This window comes from Cavia porcellus, unplaced genomic scaffold (assembly GCF_034190915.1).
Source record: "Cavia porcellus strain 051 isolate PalLab524CR breed Dunkin Hartley unplaced genomic scaffold, mCavPor4.1 scaffold_6, whole genome shotgun sequence".
In the NCBI taxonomy this organism is placed as follows: domain Eukaryota; kingdom Metazoa; phylum Chordata; class Mammalia; order Rodentia; family Caviidae; genus Cavia; species Cavia porcellus.
The window spans coordinates 68186342-68206423 of NW_026947489.1; the positions used below are offsets into that span (position 1 = coordinate 68186342).

Below are 20082 nucleotides of genomic sequence, written 5' to 3' on the forward strand. Positions count from 1 at the left end.
AAGTGTGAAGCATGTATGTGAAGTTTTAAGAACTCCAGGGGGCCAGTATTTGCTAAGCACTTTCTAGGTGCTGGTCATTATGCCAGCTGGCGTACACAGGTGATTTGTTTTTATCTCAACAGTTCACCAAATAGTGTACTGACCGCCAAAGTGAATTTCCAAATTCTCGGGATGCATAAGACCTTCCTTTGAGTTATAGAAAAGAAATAATAGAACTGTTTTAAATTTTTGTAAATTTTTGTCTTACCCTTGGACATTTCTTTTTGGTACTGTGGTTTAGACAGAATATAGTTTGGTTGTATAGAAGTACGTGACTAGTTTACAGTTAAATATATATACATTGGAGATGTGCTTTCTGCTCCCCTCCTTTGCTAATGATCAAAAATAGTGTTCTCTATTAATCCAGTAAGTCGTGGTCTTTTTTGGTTGTTGTTTATTTTGTTGTTGTTTTTAAGAAGGAAAAGAAGCAGAGTAGGATGGGAAATGAGCAACTCTACTAGCCTATCCATATCCCCCCTGCCCTCCCACTTTAAAGACCAGAAATATGCCTGGAAATTTCAGTTTGTCCAAGGCCACACAGCTAGTTCAGTGATAGAACTAGACTTTTTTTTTTCCTTTTTGAAACAGGGTCTCACTATGTAGGTTGGGCTGGTCTTGGACTCACTTTGTAGCTGAGGCTGGTCTTGAACTTTCAACAATCCTCCTGCTTCAGCTTCCTGAGTGCTGGGATTACAGGAGTGCACCACCTCACCTGGTTTAGAACTAGAATTTATACTAGGTCTGTTTTACTAAAAAGCAACAACAACAGCGCCTTAACCTCTTACTCTTTCCCTCTTCATTTGCTTAATGTTCTTGTATTTTTCCATTCACTTGTCAGGGATTCTGTAAGAAACATGTTTATATGCCCTTCGTTTTGGTAGAGGAATCTGAGGCACAGAGGAGACGGTGTGATCACACGCTAGAACCAGATGGACTCCTGATGCTAGTTCTGTTGCCACTGAGCCATTACCGCCTTTCAGAATAAATGCATGTGTGGAACCAGGATGAACTGTTATGGTAAAGTAGTTGAGGAGTTTTTAGTTATCTGGCAAGAAAGAATGGAAGAAGGGTCAGCAGTTGGTAGATCGCTTAGACAAAGCAGACACTGGTAATAATTAGCTCCCACTTGAGGGACACTTACCCTGTTTTAAATGCTGGCACAAATGCCCCTCATTCAGGTACCCTGTTATACAAAGCAGGAACATGATGCATGAGGAAGTTGGTCACTTTGGCTCAAGTTGCACAAGAGGAGCTGTGAGTTCTGACTTTCTGTCCGGTGCTCTTTAGCCTTGCACAACACTGCTCTTTAGAAAGTTGCTGTTGGGACATGAACTTGAGACGAATAAAAGATTTCCAGAGCCCAGTGATACAGCTTGGCCCCAATTATGTAAATTCATTGAGAATCTAGTTAAATAAAGTCCTCTGACTTTTCTGGATATCCAGGAATAGAGAGGTTGTGCAGGAGAGGTTTCATTAAACCTGAAAGCAGCTGCAGTGCAGGAATGTTGGATTGTAGTGGATCGGATTGTTAAGGAAAAGTGTGTTTGAAATTTATCCTTGTGCTACATATTTATTGTGGTTCTCTTTGATGCAAGGTATATTGGGATATGGAGGCAGAAAATGCAAAAATGGGGAAGAAATTTTTTCCCTCTAGACGGTGAGAAAAGGAGATAGATGAAGGCCTCACAGTGGTGTGTGATTGAAGGCTATAGGAGAGGTGGAGCTTGGAAAGTTTGAGAAAATGTAAAAGTTAGCTTGTAAATTAGGATGGCATTAGGTAGGGCAGGCCAGAGGGATATCAGTCAGATATCAGTCTTCTGAGGAAGACCTCAGTGTTTTCGCTACCATGTTCTAGAGTTGGTCTAGAGTCAAAAAACTTACTGAGCTGGGCATGATTATATACACTTGTAATCCCAGCACTTGGGAGGCAGAGGCAGGAGGATCACCTCCCACCATGCGTGGGAAGCCAGCTTGGACTGCATAGTGAGCTCACGGCCACTCCATTGACTATGTAGCAGGACCCTGTCTCAAAAAAAAAAAAAAAAAAATTGAGTACCTGGAAATGATCAGTGTTTCAGAGACTCAATTTTACTTGAACTTGAGTGGCTGAACTTAGAACAGAATGCCAATTCATTATTTTAGAGTGAAGAATTCCTTCCCTGTTAACAAAATTCTGTTTTTGCTACATGTTGCTCTTTAATGTCAAACTTGCTTAGTGAACGCGAAATAGTAAGATTAGGGTGGTTTTAAGGGAGAGAGAGTACAGTTACGAAAAGTAAAGGTTATTGATTTTTTTTTTACGATTGGCTGGTATTATTTTTAGGTATTTTGTACAGCTAGGCATATAATTCCCCCAGTGAGCCTGCAAAATGGGCACAGCTGTCCTTAATTTACAAGAGAGGCAACTAAAGGTCGACTGGAAGTAAGCTGCATTGAGATTTGAGCCAAGTCCTTCTGACTGGGAATCTATCCTTCTAGCTGCTGCTATGTGGGGCTCCCTTTTTTTAAAAATTAAATTTATTCATACATTTTAGGTATACATAATGAGCACATTCATCATGTAGAATTTGTACTTGTACATGATACATCTGGGATTTTTGTTTTTTTTTTTTAAGACAAGGTCTCGCTGTGCAGTTCGAGCTGGCCTTGAGCTCACTTGGTAGCTCAGGCTGGTCTTGAACTCACAGCGATTCTCTTGCCTCAGCCTCCTGAAGTATTGGGATCACAAGCGTTGATCCACCATGCTTGGCTACATCCTTTTTTCTTCCATTTGTAAGCTTCATGAGTAACCGTGTTCCACAGCAGAGAAGATGACGTGTCATTGGGTTCCTTAGTTTCTCTGCCTTTGGCAGTTCTAGAGTCAAAGTGTGCCTTGCTTTTTCCTTTAAGTTTTCAAGTTTCTTTGTTGACCACTTTTGGATTCACATCCTTTGTTTAAATATATTACTACATCATCCAAGCCTTCATTTTTCTTCTGGCTGTTCGTTTAGAAGATTTTCTATTTCTTTGAGGGGCTTTCCATACTTGAATAAATTAATGTTGTGTTGATATTATTACTTTAATTTTATGGGTCAAGTTAATTTTCTCTTATCTCCTAGCTCCTCAACTTCCTCCTCCACTGATTTCAATTCACATTCTAAGGCTGATTGCTGAATTTTCACTTATGTTCCAGTCCAGCTATCCAATTTAGCCATGGCTCTCTGGATTGTTAGCAGTTATTATTAATACCATTTTTCCCTTCATGCTTGCCTATGTCTCAAAACAAATCCAGTTACTCTTTATACTTATGTTCTTCATTTCCTACTTGGGTGTCTTTGTTTCTGTTTGGCTTTGCTTGGAATATCATTCTTCCTATGAAACCTCCTTTATCTGATCCATCACTAGGAGTAATAAAGCCGTCTCCCTCTGTGAGTTTCAGCAGAGAATTCTCCCTTACGTTGCCTTTATAGCACAGTATACTTTCTGCTGTAGTTTCAGCGGTTTGCGAACATGCCTCTTTCTTTCCTACTGGACCGTAACCTTTCTGAGCAGGTCACAGTGGCTGGGCTTTGTGTGCTCCATCATCTAGCTCAATCCTCTGCATTCGGTATCAGTTAAGTGAACGAATGGATGGATGAATGATAATTTCAAATTTAAATTTCTGCCCATTGCTATGTTTTCCATTTTCACTTTTCTCCTTCTTTTCCTACCTTCTCTCCCTTGTTTTCTGTTGGACTTGATGTGTTTTCCCTTGCATTGACTCAGTGTGCTTGTCTTCACCACTCCCTTGCCCAGATTTTGTCCATTCTTTCCCCATTACCAGTTCTCCTGTGGGTGTGCCACATGCTGCTGGTCAGATTTCCTCCATCCTTTGTGCCCGTTCTCTCCATGAATCATATCACTAGCGTGGGAATTGAGTGGTGATTACATTAAGATCTTAATAAAAAGACCATGTATGAAGAACAGACCTTAAGGTCTGTCAGTATATTGCTTTCAAGTGGTAAATGTTCTGATCCACATTTCAAGGGGAAAAAAATCCTTGGATATTAGATCAAGGCATATACTATTCACACAGAGAAGTGCAGGATATCAGAGGCATCTTATTTGACCAAAGAAAAAATACAGGAAGCCACAGGAGCTTCTGCTGTTAATTTTGAGTCGTGGGCTTTTTTCTCCAGCTGGAAGAAACATTAGAGATTGGTGTGGTCTAGCTTCCCTACTTGTCATTTGCAGAAACAGCCCCAAAGGAGCTCAATGACTTGTCCATGGAAGCCAGTGTGTTCGTTGCCCAGCATTTACTGCTCACACCAAACGTGGCCTGGGGAGCCACACACAGTTTGAGAGCTATGGAAGTTTACTCCCGGAGTGGAGGCCTTTGGGCCTGGTGACCCTGCTGAGGGATGCTGCAGGGCTCAATGGTGGACTGTCGGTGGGCAGAGGCTGGATTCAGAGCACTGCACGTGGGAGGATCCTGTGAGCTGTCTCAGACACTGTCTGCCGGGAATCTGCTCCATGAGCACCAACTGACAGAACTCTGTTCTTTCTGCATTTGAGAAGGTGCCAACATTGAATTATAAAAATATTTACAATTTTGCTTGCTGTTTTTGCCCAGCCTTCTCATTGCAGGTTTTGTTTCAGACTTCATTTCTTTTTCTTTTTAAATTTTTTAAATTCTTTTTAAAATTTTTTTAAACTTATTTTTTGGTACTGGAGATTTGAATCCCAGGCATTATGTACTCTACCACTGAGCTCCATCTGCAGCCCTTTTTCTTTTGTATATATTTTGGGTTTTTTGGGACAGGGTTCTTGCTATGTAGTTCAGGCTGACCTTAAACTCGACTTCTGTCCCCTTGCCTTAGCCTCACTAGTACTGGGATCACAGGCATATGCCACCACACCCGGCTTCCAGCCCTTTAAAAAAATTAAAATACTTTTTTCCATGTTTCCAGCATATAATGATTACATTCATTGTAGGGGGTTGGTACATGAACATAAAATATAAAATGTCTTAATTGTTTTTACTTCCCCTTCTTTTCCCCTCCTTTCCCTGTGGCCTTCCTTCATCTCTAGGTCTCCTTCCTATTTATAAAAGACTTCATTTCCATATCCAAGCACTATTTGTGTTTTTATTGCTTACATAGGTCAGATGACGGTGAAACATGGGAAATCCAGAAAAGTATCATAGAGACTCCTTCTGTTTTTGGTGGTTGTTAGGCATATCTTTGACCTGAGTAATGGATTTTATTGTCACTGACTGTCTAGGGAGCCAGCTGTTTGCAGATATGAAAGGTTACCTGTTTGTCGAAGGTCTGCATTGTTGGCCTAGGGAACAGCAGAGTAAAGAGATCAGAAAGCTAAAACAGGAAGTTGAGTGCAAACAGGATGTGCTGGTCTTTGCTGTAATTTGTGTGCCAGTGTTTAGAAATTTGTTGTGGTTAAAAGTCGAGACTTCTAATATTTGAATTTGCCTGAAGTGTCTGTTTTTGGTTTGAGCACAAGGCTGACCTAACTGATGTTTCACTGCCCTTGCCCGTATATATGTTTTTGTTCTAGAGACCAGATCTTTTTTTCTTCCTGGGGTGTGGCTATTTTTTCCTAGTGTAAACCACGTTGCATCCATATGGTTTATAAAAGGAAAGAATGAATTGACTGACCTGTTGTTACTTTGAATAGGTGTAGAATTTGATCTGTGTTTATGTATTTATTTTAAAATAACTAGGATATTTTAGCCTGTAATACCCGAACCTTTTAAAAAACAGGTTCCTTCTGTTGGATTCTAGAATGTCTAGCACATCTTTTGAGTTCACAAATTACTCAGGGTCCTTTGTGGAGGATTTCTTTTTAGTCTTAGGAAACTTCCTTGAATACTGGAGCCTGGGTGTGATGCTAGCTGCTCAGTAGTTTCACTGCTTGGCAAGGCTTTGGAGAGCGATTAAATAGCTAATTTGCTTGGGGTCACTCAACTGGTAAACAGTCTCAGCAGCCTGTATTTCCCATGTCCCCTTCACATTCCTCATTGCTTCCTAATGTGAAATCTGTTTTATTATCTCCATTATGGGACTGGTTTGCTATGGGGTAACCACCTGCAGGGAGCCACCCTGGATCACAATGACTTATTTCAGAACTCACCCATTCTGCTGGTCTAGAACCATAATGTGTGGCAGGTAAAGTGTGTTTTGCTTTGTTTTGGCTTGTTTTGTTGTTTGTATTCCCTACCCCAGCCACACTGTAAAGAAGACTGTGTCCTTCCACTTTGTTATTCCAAGGGCAAAGGGGTAAAGAAAAACATGGGTGAAAAAAAGGGCACCTCTTAGCAGGAGCAGAGTGACTTTGCAAGCGAAAACTGATCAACCTTCCTTCCTGAGTTAGCACAGATGTCTTTTCTTGAATCTATCAAGGGGTGGTGGATACGAGACATTTTGTACTTTGTTGTGGGGTGAAGACCAGACTAAGCACAGGTGTTCTTTGCAAGGGGAGAATATGGTGAGATTATAAAGGTTTTGCTTTTGTTTTGTGCCATTAGGCAAACTAAAAATCTGCATTCTTTTCTTGCTTAGGATAGATATTTGTCATACCATATTCTGGTAGGAGCAGAAGACATTTCAGAAAGTCAACATAGTTTACACATTGAGATCAAACATCAAACCAAGCTGAAGACTTGTAGGAGGGAGAGGGTGCTTCATCTGAATTCATCCTACATTTATCACAGACGCCTATCTGGCTTTAGCACCATGTGAGCAGTTTTGGAGATCAGAGGTATGTCTTCATTCTTCTCTGAATTTGTCATGTAAGAAGGATTGCGGAGCTGAAGGAGAGGTTCTAAATTGGCTAGACTTCCACCGGTGGAGGGGGATGACAAATTGAACTCAGGAGCAATGGGTTAGAATTGGGAAGAAATTGAATGGCCTGAGACTGTAAGGAAAATAAACTACTACCCCTGAAAGAGGTTCTTTAGGGGACTATAATATCTATCTATATATATATATTTTGCAGCTGGTAGGAAAGACCTGGGATCATTTAGTTTTTGAAGAATTGGTTTAAGAACTAAATTGAAACTGATTAAAACTTCTGATGTGACTAAAGGAAGAAAAAAAAAAAAAGAGGATATAGCACATCATGTTTGTTTCTTCAAGGGCCTTAAAGCCAATGATGGTAGCCCACGCCTAGGATTCCACCTTTCTAGGAGATTGAGGCAAATGACTTGCAGGTTCAAACCAGCCTGGGCAATTCAATGATCTAATGAGACTCTTACCTCAGAATAAAAAAGGACTGGGAGTATAGTCAGTGCAAAGGTCCTAGTTCAATCCCCAGCAATTCCTCTCTTTTCTCTTCCCAAGAGATGGGTGTGGTGTGGTGGTGCATGCCCTTAAATCCCAGCACTGGGGTAGGGGTTGGGACTGAGGCAGGAGGGATTATAAATTACATAGAGAGTTCAAGCCCAGCATGGACTACAGAATGAGATCCTGTCTGAAAAAAACCTACCACCAACAAAAGAGCCTTTAAAAATGCTTTCTGTAAATTATTTATAGCCAACTTTTATTGAATGCCCATTACACAGTAGGCCCTGAGGTAAACGCTTGATGTTCATTGTTTTAATTCGGTCAATGTTTGGGGGGAGGGGTATCAGGAATTGAACTCGGGACCTTATCCTTGCCAGGCACATGCTGTGCTGCTGAGCTGTGTCCAAATATAGTAGCTTCTATTGTTTTGAGGAAACTTAAGTTTTAAAAGAGGTTAAATGATGCTAAGAACTAGGATCCTGTTCATTCTATGTTGCAGTACATTTGGCCCTGATAACTTTTGTGTGGTGCACTTTGGAAAGGCAAAAGGTGTAATTTTGATCCTAGTCTGAATTATGTCCTGAAATGCTGCCTTTTTCTAGGGTGTAGGAGCACAAGAAACCCTTTTCCCTAGTCCTGGGCTTCTCCCTTCACCTCCAATTCTGATTACTTATTAGTCACTGTGATAGTATCTTGTTTGTAAAAGCAGCTTCTTTAGGCTGAAGGTTCAGAAAATTTAATCCTGTTTCCAGCACAAGAGTGCTTTGGGGATCAGAGTCTCTTATTGTTGATGAGCTTTGTCATCAGTTTTGATGAAGAAGGATCCTGTAGTAATTAAACTGCAGGTCCGTTTATTCCTTTTTCAGCATTGTTAGAAGACTCTACTCCCAGTGCTTTCCTTTTTGATTGACTTGCCTTTTGGGGCAGAATGCCTGGGCTGAAATGAATGTGTAGGTTTCTCTACCGCAGCGTTCAATCTGTCATCTCTCCTAAACACCACACTAAGAAGCAGCCATTTAATTGGTCAGATCCCAGGGGTGATATTTTGGCACAGCTCCATTGGTTAGAATTACTTTTCCCTGAACTTCCTAGCAGATGCTAAGATCCCTCTGTAGATATTTGTCATAGACTAGTTGAAACCAGGGAGTTTCCAAGAACATTTATAACTTGTGATTATTATGTATGTTTTCTGGTTGTTTACAACAGTTCCTACTTCAGGAAAAAAGCTCACTCACTGCCAGTGGGAAGTGTGGTCTCTCTCCTTCCCTTCTCATTCATAGTGTCATTTTAACATTGCGTGCTCCAGGACCCTCTAGTGTTCTCTTTTTCGTAGCCTGTTTTTGCTTCACCTTTCACTCTTCTTTGGCTGGGCCAGCCAAGAATGACTCAGCAAAGTCCACTAGACCAGGGTATATTTGGCAGAGGTCAATTTGTCTGATTTCTAGCAATTCTTTTATTTTTTTATTTCTGTGTTTTCTGTCTTCGTGTTTGTTTATTCTTTGCTGTTCCCTCAGAGCACCATGGCAAAACAGTTGAGAAGGCAGTCAAGCCATGTCTTTTAATGTGGGACAGGGATGGAAGTGATAGCCTGTATTGCTTTGAATTTTTTATTGTTTGATTGATTGATAGATACTGGAGACTGAAGGCCTTCACACTGGACTACATCCTCAGCCCTTTTTTATTTTTTGAGACTTAGGGTCTTACTAAGTTGCTAAATTGTCCAGACTGAGCTTTATTTTGAGACCCTCCTGTCTCAGTCTCCCAGAGCACTGAAATTACAAGCATGTGCTTACTACTACATGCAGTTGGATTTTTAATTTTTAAATTAATTATCATCACCACATCATTTGCAGTGCTGTGGATTGAACACATAGCCTTTGCACTGAGCTATATTCTCAGCCCTTTATTTTTAATTTTGAGGCAGGACCTCACTACGTTCTTAATTGCCCAGGCTAAGTTGCCAAGCTGCCCGAGGTATACTCAAACTTATGCTCCTCTTGCCTCAGTTTTTCAGATTGTTGAGTTGAATCATCACACCTGGCTGTTGTTTAGAAAGTCAGTCTGTTACTCTTCTTTTCTTGTTTCTCCACTAATCTAAACAGACAATTTAAGGGGCAGGGGTCTTGCAAGTTTGAGCCCAGCTTGGGCAACTTAGTCACTCAGACCCTGCGTCAAAAATAATATGGGCTGGGGAGGCCCTCGTGCCAGAGCCCTGAGTTTAACCCACAGTACCCTAAAAAAAAATCCTCCACCCTACCCCACAGACACACAAAGCATTATCTTCAGAAGCTTCAGGTAGACATGCTATTCTCGAGTCTTTCCTTAAAGGTACTGCTGTAGTTATATGTGCTCAAAACCCTTAGTTTGCTGACCATCTTGGAATCATAAATGTAAAGTTTTTGAGCATATACTTCCTTTTAAAAAACTTTTTAGAACCGGGCATGTAACCCCAGCACTTGGGAGGCCGAGGCAGGAAGATTGTTTTGAGTTTGAGACCAGCCTGGGGTACAAAGTGAGCGCTCAAGACCAGCCTGATCTGCATAATGAGACTCTGTCACAAAAAAAACAGTAAAAAAAAAAGTCTCAAACTCAACAGTGATCCTCCATGCCCAGCTTAGTTCGTTCTTTCTTTCTTTTTTTTTTTTTAAACTTTTACCGTCAGTTGATTCTTCAACAAATACTCAGTGGTTACACTTAACTGGTACTAAAGCTGAAAATAAGGCTGAAAATAAATTCACTTTTGTTTCCCTTTCACATTGTAACTATGGGAGAAAAACACAGTGAAAAAGAATATACAGATTGTTGTAGTTTAGATGTAGTGCTGTTAGAAAGCCTGCCTCCCAGGATGGAAGCACCAGGAGACCCAGGCTGCTTGCCTGTTATTGGTCCTCCTGGATTCTGCTGTTGACAAAGAACAGTGCTGAACCTACACTCTGAAGAGAGAGTTACGGGGAAGTGCGCAAGTTGCTCAGAGCACAGATAGGTTGGGGAAGGTCATACTGGAGAAGAAAACCATGTGGTAGGGAGGGAAGTGGCAACAGGGGTCGTCTGAATCCTTGAGATTGCTAAAGCCAAGAGAAGTGGGCATTTGCAGGAGGGAAAGAACACGAGGAGAGCTGAAGCTAAGTGCAAGGGAAGTAAGGCCCTGAGCGCTGTGAATTTGCTTTCATTGTTATTTACCTCCTGAGGACATTTATTAAGAAGAGGGCAATAAAGCATGACTTGCTGTTGAGGCAGTTTAAACTCCTGACGGGGCTGATGCGTGTAGCTTAGCGGTAGCTTGCCAAGCATGTGTGAGGCCCTGGTCGGATCCTTAGCACTCCAGAAAAGCAACAGAAATACAGACCTCCTCTACGAGGGCAAAGATGGGCAAGAGTAGAAGCAGATGTGTATCGGTGTTAAAGGGTTTGAGAGATCTGGAGGTCTGTGTCACTATTACCCTTAGGTGTTGAAAATAGCACAAACACATGACTTGTGGATGTATAAGCGAAAATTCTAGTTCCCTAGGAATGTTTTTTTGTTATATATATATATATATATATATATATATATATATTTTTTTTTTTTTTTTTTTTTTTTTTTTTACCAAGTACTCAAGTGTGGAAAGGTTGGGTTGCTGAGTACATAGAAAGAAGTCGGAACTGGTCTTAAACAATCCTTCCCACAACCGCAGTAGGTGATTTCCATTGTTTTCTCTTATGGTAAAGCTCTTGAATTAACAGTGCTAAGTCAGTGTAGGCAATAAGAATGATGCAAGCAGCCCCCTCTTTCTGTGGGACCCCAAATTAGGAATAGAACTTATGTTTACGTCTGTTGCCTGCTAGCTGTGTGAGCAGGGTTCAGTTACCTAGCCCTCATGATCCAGTCTCATTCATCAAGTGAGCATTTTAATTCTGAATTTTGTAGGATTAATGTAGTGAATGAGGCTGCAGATGCAGACATAATTCACTTGGCACATGGTAAGTGTTGTGGGCGTTTTTTCTTTGTTCTTTGAAAATAAAATTTTTAAGTTTGTCTGAGAAGACACCTGAGAAGTCTCCAGTTGGAATAGTTCTTCCAGTTTTCTCACCTGTTATTTGATATAACAGCACGGTAGAGTATCTCCTTTATATTTCGGTATAAGTTGGAGAGGGAAGGACAGGAGCCTCCTGACCCAGGTCTCTGACGTCATTGCCATTAGTGTTCATGGAGGCTCTGGAAGCTGTGATGGATCGAGGCAGATATTTAATCCTAACTCTGTCCCTGGTGAAAATACCTGCCATTTCTGGCATTCCAGCCTGTCCTCAGTCTGCTCTTTATAGGAGATTGAAAAGTCTCATATGCCGGGTGTGGTGGCTCACACCTGTAATCCTAGCACTTGGAAGGCTGAGGTGTGAGGATCGTTGCGAGTTCAAGACCAGCCTGGGCTACAAAGTGAGCTTAAGGCCAGCATGAACTGCATAGCAGACTCCGTCTCAAAAAAAGACAAAAAAAAAAAAAAAAATTTTAAAGAAAAAGAAAAATCCCATAAAGGTTGATTTGTCCGCTAGTACTGAGAACCTCTTAGTGTCCAGCCTGGAGGGCTAGGGGTTTATTTCTCTTAGTCTGAAACTTAGGGAAGCAGCTTGTTCAAGTATACTCACTCGGTGTGAGAACCCAGATTTAAGATCAGGTTGGACTGATTCTAAAAAACACAAAACATATTTAGGGACAAACCTCCCCCACCCTCTCCCAACAGTTTGATCTTCTATAAAATTTATCCCTGAAATAAAATTCTTTTCTAGAAAATATGTATTATCCATTACCCACATGCAACAGACTGCTTTGGAGAATAGAACTTGTCTTATTAGGAGTTAAAGCCTTTGGGACATTTTTCTTCTGCTTTGTGAAATCTCTGGTTGATGTCTCTTGTCTGTGCCCCACCTGAGCAGGGTTGTTTGTTCTAATTCAGCCTTGGGTTCTAAAGTTCTGTATACTTGTCTCTGCTGTGACTTAGGTGTTCTGAATTCTTCATTCCAAGAAATAAACATCTCAGAAAGAATTCAGTGTCAGAGACAACAAGCTACATTGTCCTGTGCATAGCTGGTGACCCCAGTTGCCATTATAGTGTCCTCTACAGGTTTCTTATTTACAAGGACAACAGTTCCCCACTTTTTTTTTTAATCATTGTGCAGTACTAGTATTTAAAAATTTCCCAAGTAATAGTGAGTACCCCAGGCAGATTGACTAGAAAATTCCAGTCTGAGATCCTGCTTTAAATTTAATAGTTTCAGGGAAGTTCAAGTATCTTGCCTGGCCAGTTTATTTTTAAAAACAAGCAACCTTCCAAGTTGAGAGATGATTTAATTTTCAGGTGAGTTTTCAAGAAACAGGTCGTTTTTTGTCATGTGGATGGTGTCAGCTGTGTCAGGGTCTTGAGTGGTAGGAAACCCAAGGTTTAGGTGACCAGAGATAAAGAGAGCCCTTGGGATTTCCAGCCAAAAGCCACTGTGAGGCAGCCATTTTAGAATTGCAATTTATAGTTAAACAATGTCCTTTATGTGCTGTTTATCAGACGTTTCCTGTTGGCTGGGTACTTTATGTGTGTTATTTCTTATCCCTGCAATTACTCGCTAACATGGGAAGTGTTACTTCTTTCGTATAGCCGAGGAGACAGAAAGCTTAAGTGACCTGTCTGATTTCCATTTTTCATAAAGAATATTTCTTTCTCATAGACATTTCACCCCTATAAATATTGAGAAAATATTTTTGGCCCAATGGAGAGTAGCGAGTACTTGCCTTATCAGCCATATGGATTGAATGTGATGTTCCCTGACCTCAGCGTGGCTGCCTCACACGTTTGTTGAGTGCCTGCAGTGAAGTGGCCCTGCGCTGGATGCCGAAGGTCAAAAGACAAAGCCAGACTAAGTTCCTACCCTGGGAGCTAACTATAGACTACAAAGCCACAGGCTTAATCACAGGTTGTGGTAGTTCTGAAGGAAAGCAGAGGCAGCAAGCCAGCCTCACGGGGAGGACTCCTTGAGAGAGTGAGGTTTGAGTTAGTTGAGAGCTGGAGAACAGGAGAGAGCAGTCAACAGCAGGAGAGCAGGGGCAATGGCCCAGACAGGAAGGATGCTGTGTGCTTGGACAGCGGAAAAGCCACTAGGGCCAGAGCTCATGGATGCAAAAAGGAACACACATGAATTAGAGAAGGAGCAGGGGCTTTTAACCAGGAGAAGTGAGGATTTATGTTTTGTTTTTGGTACCTGGGCTCGAACTCACAACCTTGCGCTTGCTGGGCAGGTGCTTAGGCCACTGAGCTAAATCCCTGGCCACATGTCCTAAAGTCTGTTAAGGATCTGGAAATGTATGCTGTGGGGAGGACAGAAGAGGATAATGCTTTCTGTAAAATAAACAGTTGGAGCAGCCAAGAAGCAAAGCTGAGTTGGAAGCTGTTCTTTCTTCCAAAAAGCTACCCTGGACTCTGAAAGGATGGCAGAGCACAGTATTGCCGCCCCCACCGAGTTTCTGTTCTGGCTGGAGAAGGTACTTAACAAGGAAGTGGAAAATACCAGCCAGTACCAGGGTTGTACATAAGATTACAGAGTGACCTTGAAGCTGAGCACTGGTGATTCAGTGGAGAATGCTCCCGGCAGAAGGGACAGCCAGCCACCTCAGAGGGCGTAAGGAGGGAAGTAGTCTATGAAAGTGTTGCCTGCTGTCAGAGTAGAGGAGGTGAAGGCAGGAGTCTGTGATCTTTAAATAGTGTTGAAAGCCGCCTGAGGTGTGGATGGAGAGGGAAGTCTAAGACACAGTGGGCACTTGAGAATGGAGAGGGGAAGAACCAGCAAAGGGGCTTTGAGGCAGGAGGACAGCCCAGGGCACAGAGCTCTGGAAGCGAAGAGCTGGTTAGACAGGAGGGATAAAGACAGGGAAGTATCAGTTAGACCTAGCCATTTGGGTTTTGGTGGTGACATTGAAAAAAAGATTAAATTGGGACAGTTTGAACTAGATTGGTGAAAGTTGGATGGTGAATTAGGGATTAAGGAACTGGAGCCAAATATTTGAAAAAATTTTGATGAGCAGAGAAAATGAACTTTACTGGGAATAGATGTCAGGTCAAAAAAATTTTTTTTTAATTCCAAATATTCTACTAGATACTTCTTAAAAACTGCCACATAAAATTTTCGTTAGAGAAGTATGCAGATTTTTAGTATAGAGTTTGATGAATTTTCACAAAGTAAAAATTGCTATGTGAATAATTTACTTCTCCATTCTACTTTTTGCTACTGGGAATCGAACTCGCGATGTCACACTTGCCAGGCAGGTGCTTACACTGCTGAGCTAAATCCCCGGCTCTGTTCTACTTTTGTACATCCAGGGTGCTTCCAGCCTGGGACTACTAATAATAGTGCTCACATGAATATTCTTGTATATTTCTTTTGGTGTCTGTGTTTCTGTTGGCATTACACCTGGAATGGAGTTGCAGAGACAGAAATAAATGTGTGTATTTGTACAAATACATATATCTAGATGTATTTCCAAATTGATTGCACTGTTACATTTCTACCAATACTGTTAGAGTTCTGCATCTTTACCAAAACTTGCCAGAATTTCCTTTCTATTTTAGCTTTTCCAGTGGAGTTTTGTTTGCCTTAAGACAAGGAAAAGTTCTTAAAACCTGGGAGATGGAGTAGCAGGCTGTAGCTGACAGGAAAGTTCCAGTAGAAATAGAGAGCTGGAGCCCTGAGGGGAAGTGGTTGTAGGATAGCCAGACTGATATTTTGATAAAATCAGGAAACTTCTCTTGTGGTGGTCAGAGCCACAGACTTCAGAGTGTGAATTACCTAAGTTCAGATCTTGGCTTTCCTACCCTCTGGCTGTGACTTTTAGCAAGTTACTTCTCTGGACCTTGGTTTTGTCACCAAAATCTGAAAACTTATCTGCCTTGTCAGAATCACATTAGATAAGTAAGTAGGTAAAGCTCCTAGTTCAGTGTCTGGCAGATCAGGAGCAGTCTTCCAGGTAGGGGAAGACTGCTTCCCCAAAATATGTAATTATTTCTCAGTGTTTCATGGAGGCTTTAGCTAAGCCATATTGATAGGCCTTTGATAGCATTTCCTTTCAGAGCCTTGCAGTTATATTTTAATTGCTTTTTAAGGATAATATACAAGATGAAGCTAAACCCATTCTGTATCCACGATCCATAACATGGAATACCTTCCTTCATCCTCTTATGGCATAGGTGTTTTTCACCATTCCAGGAATACATCAGTGATGCCAGGTGTTCTGCTGTCAATACACTGGACTTGTCATCTGGCCATGTCAGAAGCTTTGGGTGCATTTTAATTAGGCATTAGAAGGAGTTTTTATAGAATCTTGTGCTGAGGACTCACTGTAAGAGTCTTAATCCCAGGATGTGGCTGTTTTTGCACCTGTGTGTGAAGCCTATTGTTGCACTTTGAGTGGCAGCAGTTAATTGAAAGCAGAATACTTTGGATAATAACCATGGGGACTTTATTGCCTTTGTTTTGGGTGGTTTTGGAGTTATAACAAAAACCACTCTGATCCTTCTGTTCCCTACTCCTCTTCTTGGGAAATCCCATGGCAGTTCTGATATATTTTAAATTTTTGGCCTTAAGCAGATGAATAAGTAGATATGTTTTACATCCCAGCTCTTGGGAGGCTGAGGCAGGAGGATCACTTTGAGTCCAAGGCCAGCCGGTTACATAATGAACTCAAGCCAGTCTGAAATATATATATGTTAGACCCTGTCTCAAAAAACAAAACAAAACGAAGCACTCAGGAGCCTGGAAATTCATGAGGAGAAATCAGATTATCTACCCTCTTGCCTCTGTAACTATAAACAGCCCAGCAGGAATGTGTCATTTATCTTACCCTATTGTTAACACTGATTTTTCTGGGTAGCTGACAAACCCATGTGCTCACTAGCCATTCTCACCTCTTCGCGCGGGTACTTCCACTGCAGTAGTATGTGCTTGTCCGCCTGAGCCCGGCATCTTTTGTCTTTCCCCACTCTGGGCAAGTGGAAGAGGAGAGTCTGACCGCTTTCGGACGAGTGCAAGTAAGGGAGCAGGGAGCAGGCAGACAGCTTCTGAGGGCTCAGCCATCTAATCCATCTGTTCAAAAGAGCGTGGAGGGTTGGCGAGGAATTTTCAAGCCTCCATGAAGATGTGATACTCATTTTCTTCTTAAGCTCCCAAAGAGGTTTCCAGGTCAGAGAGTGAAGTTTATTTTAAAGTGTAGTGTTTACCGCCCCCATGACTGGTTCCACTCTTAGTCCTTTAGCATGATCAGATGCCATATCCCTGTGTCTACTTAACGCTGAGAGATGACAAAAAACAGTGTTTAGCTTGTATGACATTGTTAACATTACAACCTCCTTCCTCTGAAATTATCCTGCATACAGTTGTCATTTAGGCTTGGAGCTTGTCAGTTTGGCAGGACAATACTTTGGTTTTTTGCTGGGTTGTGGATTGAAACCAGGGCCTCAAGTGTGCTGGTATGTTACCACTGCGCTTAATCAGCAGCCCCCAGAGACCTCTTTGAGCTGATTATATTAGCAAATGTTTCTTTCCTGGTGTTTAAATATCTGTAAAAAGGAGCAGCCTAATCTGCTGATTTTGGCGATGGCATTCTGTTGGACTAGGCAGCACTGAGGGACTTGAGTACTGTGACTCTTGCCCCCAGCCGCCTCTGCCTCCCTGTGACCCTCTTCCCCACACACGCACAGCCAGGGTACGACTTCATCTTGCAGTGAACATGGGGCCGATGGGATCAAAGCCTGGCAGATTTCAAGCCTTTTTCTCCGGCCAACTCTTCCTTTTTAGAATAGCCAGATACTTGAGTAGCCTGATGGCTACTCTTGGAGTGTTCAGAGCAGCCCTGGAGGCTGAAGGGATGAAGGTAGTGTGCAGGAGATGGCTTCTCCTGGCTCTCGGCAGAGGAGCTTCCCTAGATCCCATGTCGGGACAGCAGAGTGGGGCTGTGGTGCCTTTGTGGATCCCTAGCCTCCTTGAACAATTTGGTAAGGCAATACATAAAGGCTTCCAGTTTTTCCTGCTGATTGTGCCTTACCAAATGGGTCTACCCATTTTGTGGCAGAGTCCTTACCTCCTAGGAAAAATTTACAACGTGCATATTCCTTGTATGGAAGAAAAGTTCTTGTGGCTAAATCTAACCACGCTTCCCCACTTTCCATTTCATTCCTCACCTTGTGGCTAGTGCTCTAAACTGTCTTTGGTTTTGTCCGCTTTCTCCCCCACTCCACTCTGGTGAAAGGGTGACCTTTCTCTGGCCTAGGAGGAGTCCAATTACTTGATCATTTCGGGCCTACATCCTTCATAAACTGCCAGCTTCCCTTTGTGTACAGTCTTAGTCTTTGGGGATTTTCTCCAATCTGTACATACATCTACTTTTATCTTCATGGTCCTGGTCCTCTTCAGCTACCGCCTTATCTCTTCGTTCATAGACAGGTTTCTTCAGAGAATATCCTTGGAGTCTTGTGAATTCTCCCTTCTTAACTGCTTTCCAACTTAAGGATATTTGTCAGCCTCTTTATTAAACTGTTCAGGCAAAGAGCACCTTCACTCTTTCCTAAAATTAAGTCTACTGCATTTTGTATTCTTGTTGTAGTCTGTTCTTTGGGTCATTTGAACAGTACCGTTTTTTGTTTGCTTTTAAATTTTATTTTTAAGAGAATAAAACCAAACAATAAAACAGAATAAAGCCACTCAAAAATAAAAAAGTGAAAATGATATAGGATTTTAAAATAGGATAATGGGAAATTAACAGTGGCAACCATGATGCCTCTTGGTATTCAAAATTGCTACCTATGTCATCAGACATAATAAAACCAAGCAGAACAGAACAGAGTAAAACCAATCAAAACAAACTAATTGTTTTGGACTAAAACAAAACAATTAAATGGAGCAAAACAAAACTGAATATTGGATTTCAAAGACAAAGCAGAAGGAAATCCCCCATATAGGCTATATTGGATATTGTTATCCTCTCAATAGGTGCTCAGACTACTGGCTCTATGTCTGCAAAGTCAATCGAACAATACAAGCATTAAGTTATTTTTGTACCTCAGTTGCTAACAACTTAGCCTGTGTTCCTCCTAATCAGCTGGTGCTTGATAGTAGTAGGGGAGAGAACAGTACTACTAGTTTCCTCAAAAAAACCGCTCTTGCAGCTCTTCCTACTGTGAGCATCGTTTTGCTCTCTGCTCTACTAATTGACTTCCCTCTTCTGGCTTTATGTACTTCTAGTAAGCCCAGGGCTCCCAAACCTTTTATCTTTAGCCCAGACTTATATGCGTGGTCCTCTGTCTGCACCAACATAATCCCCGAGTATAACTCAGCTCACCATCTTAACCTGCCCTTCTCTCCTGCACAAATGCAAACATATGTGCATGCTGCCTCCTGCAGACTTTATCTCAACAATTAGTCCACCAGTTATTCCTTGTATAATTGAGACCCTTGGATTTGTCTTGGGCCCCTTTTATCTCTGTCTTTCCCACTGATCTAGTTTATCGAGATATCCTAATTCTGCCAGAGATCTATCTGTTCCCTTCTTATACTAGTGATGATGAGCCTTTTAGAGCTTTTGATGATAATGGACAATCCATTGTAGTACGTATACTGTCTCAATCTATAGGTTCACCACCACTGTTTAGACCCTTACCTTTTTTTGGGGGGGAGAGGGATACTGGGAATCAAACTCATGACCTCATGCTTTGCAGGCAGGTGCTGTTCCACTGAGCTGTACTCTCGGCCCACAGGCTCTAATCTTATCTGGCTTCTATTATTGCAGATTTCCTGCCTCAGCCCTCCACTTGATCTGTCCTTCTCTGTGATTACTGCAGTATGTGTATTCTAACATGCAAATAAGATCATGAAACTTCACTGGCTAAAATAGCTCAGCATGGCCTATTACTAAAGTCCAGATGCTGTACCATGGAATGTAAGGTTTTTCCTTGGCTCCTTATTTACTTGTGTACCTTCATATAACCCAGACTTCCTCTACCCCTACCCCTGACCCAGCTGAGCATTTTATAGTTTCTTCTTTTGTCGGGGAGAAGCACTGAGGATTGAACTCAAGGCCTCACACCTGCTAGGTAAGTTGTCTACCACTGAGCTATGTACCCAGCCTTTTTATTTTTTTGTTTTGAGAGAGTCTTACTAAGTTTCTTAGACTGGCTTCAAACTTTCTATCCTCCTACCTTAGCCTTGCAAATAGTGGGATTTACAAGTGTGTACCACCACACCTGGCATCATTTTGTAGTTTTTCTGATGCCATGGCACATGTCATTTGTCTTTTCCTTAAAATTCCTACTACTTACTTTCTGTTATACGTCCACCCACTTCCATGGCAAGTGGTGGCGCTCTGAGAAGTCTGTCAGGTAGACTACAAAGATGGAAACCATTGCCTTAAAATTCCAGTTTTTTTACTAGACCGTAAACTCTGGGGATGAGCACCCAACCGATTCACCTGGACTGGAAAGGGTAAGACATTGGCTTCAGTAAGTCTCCATGCATGTGGGAATGAGTGCAGACTTTAACAGAAGTTAGCAAATCACCCCAGCCTTGACCCTGTTGCAGGAGTCAAACCCAGAAAACCGAGTGGTAACTGTGGTGAATCTCTAGGTTTACCTTGTCTTTGCCTTGCTAGAGAAAAGGAATAGTTACAATGTAGATAGCAACAATTAATATTTAATAGAGCCTTGTATCCTACAGAATGTGCAGAAGAGACCTATGAAGTACAGAAAAGGTACGACGTGTTAGAGGTTGGTAACACCGCA

At 41.8% G+C, this 20082-nt stretch overlaps 1 protein-coding gene across 5 annotated transcripts in view; it reads left to right on the forward strand.

Annotated features, from left to right (window-relative positions):
* The window catches only part of Rffl (ring finger and FYVE like domain containing E3 ubiquitin protein ligase), a 67762-nt gene that overhangs the window by 29627 nt on the left and 18053 nt on the right, over nt 1-20082 (forward strand). For 2 of the 5 annotated variants that reach the window (XM_013152098.3, XM_005003521.4), the window contains exon 2: nt 6576-6774. The exons of the other annotated variants lie outside the window; for them this stretch is intronic. The gene's annotated coding sequence lies outside the window, so the exon portion shown is untranslated. The remainder of the gene's footprint in view (nt 1-6575; nt 6775-20082) is intronic. 5 annotated transcript variants of the gene reach the window in all.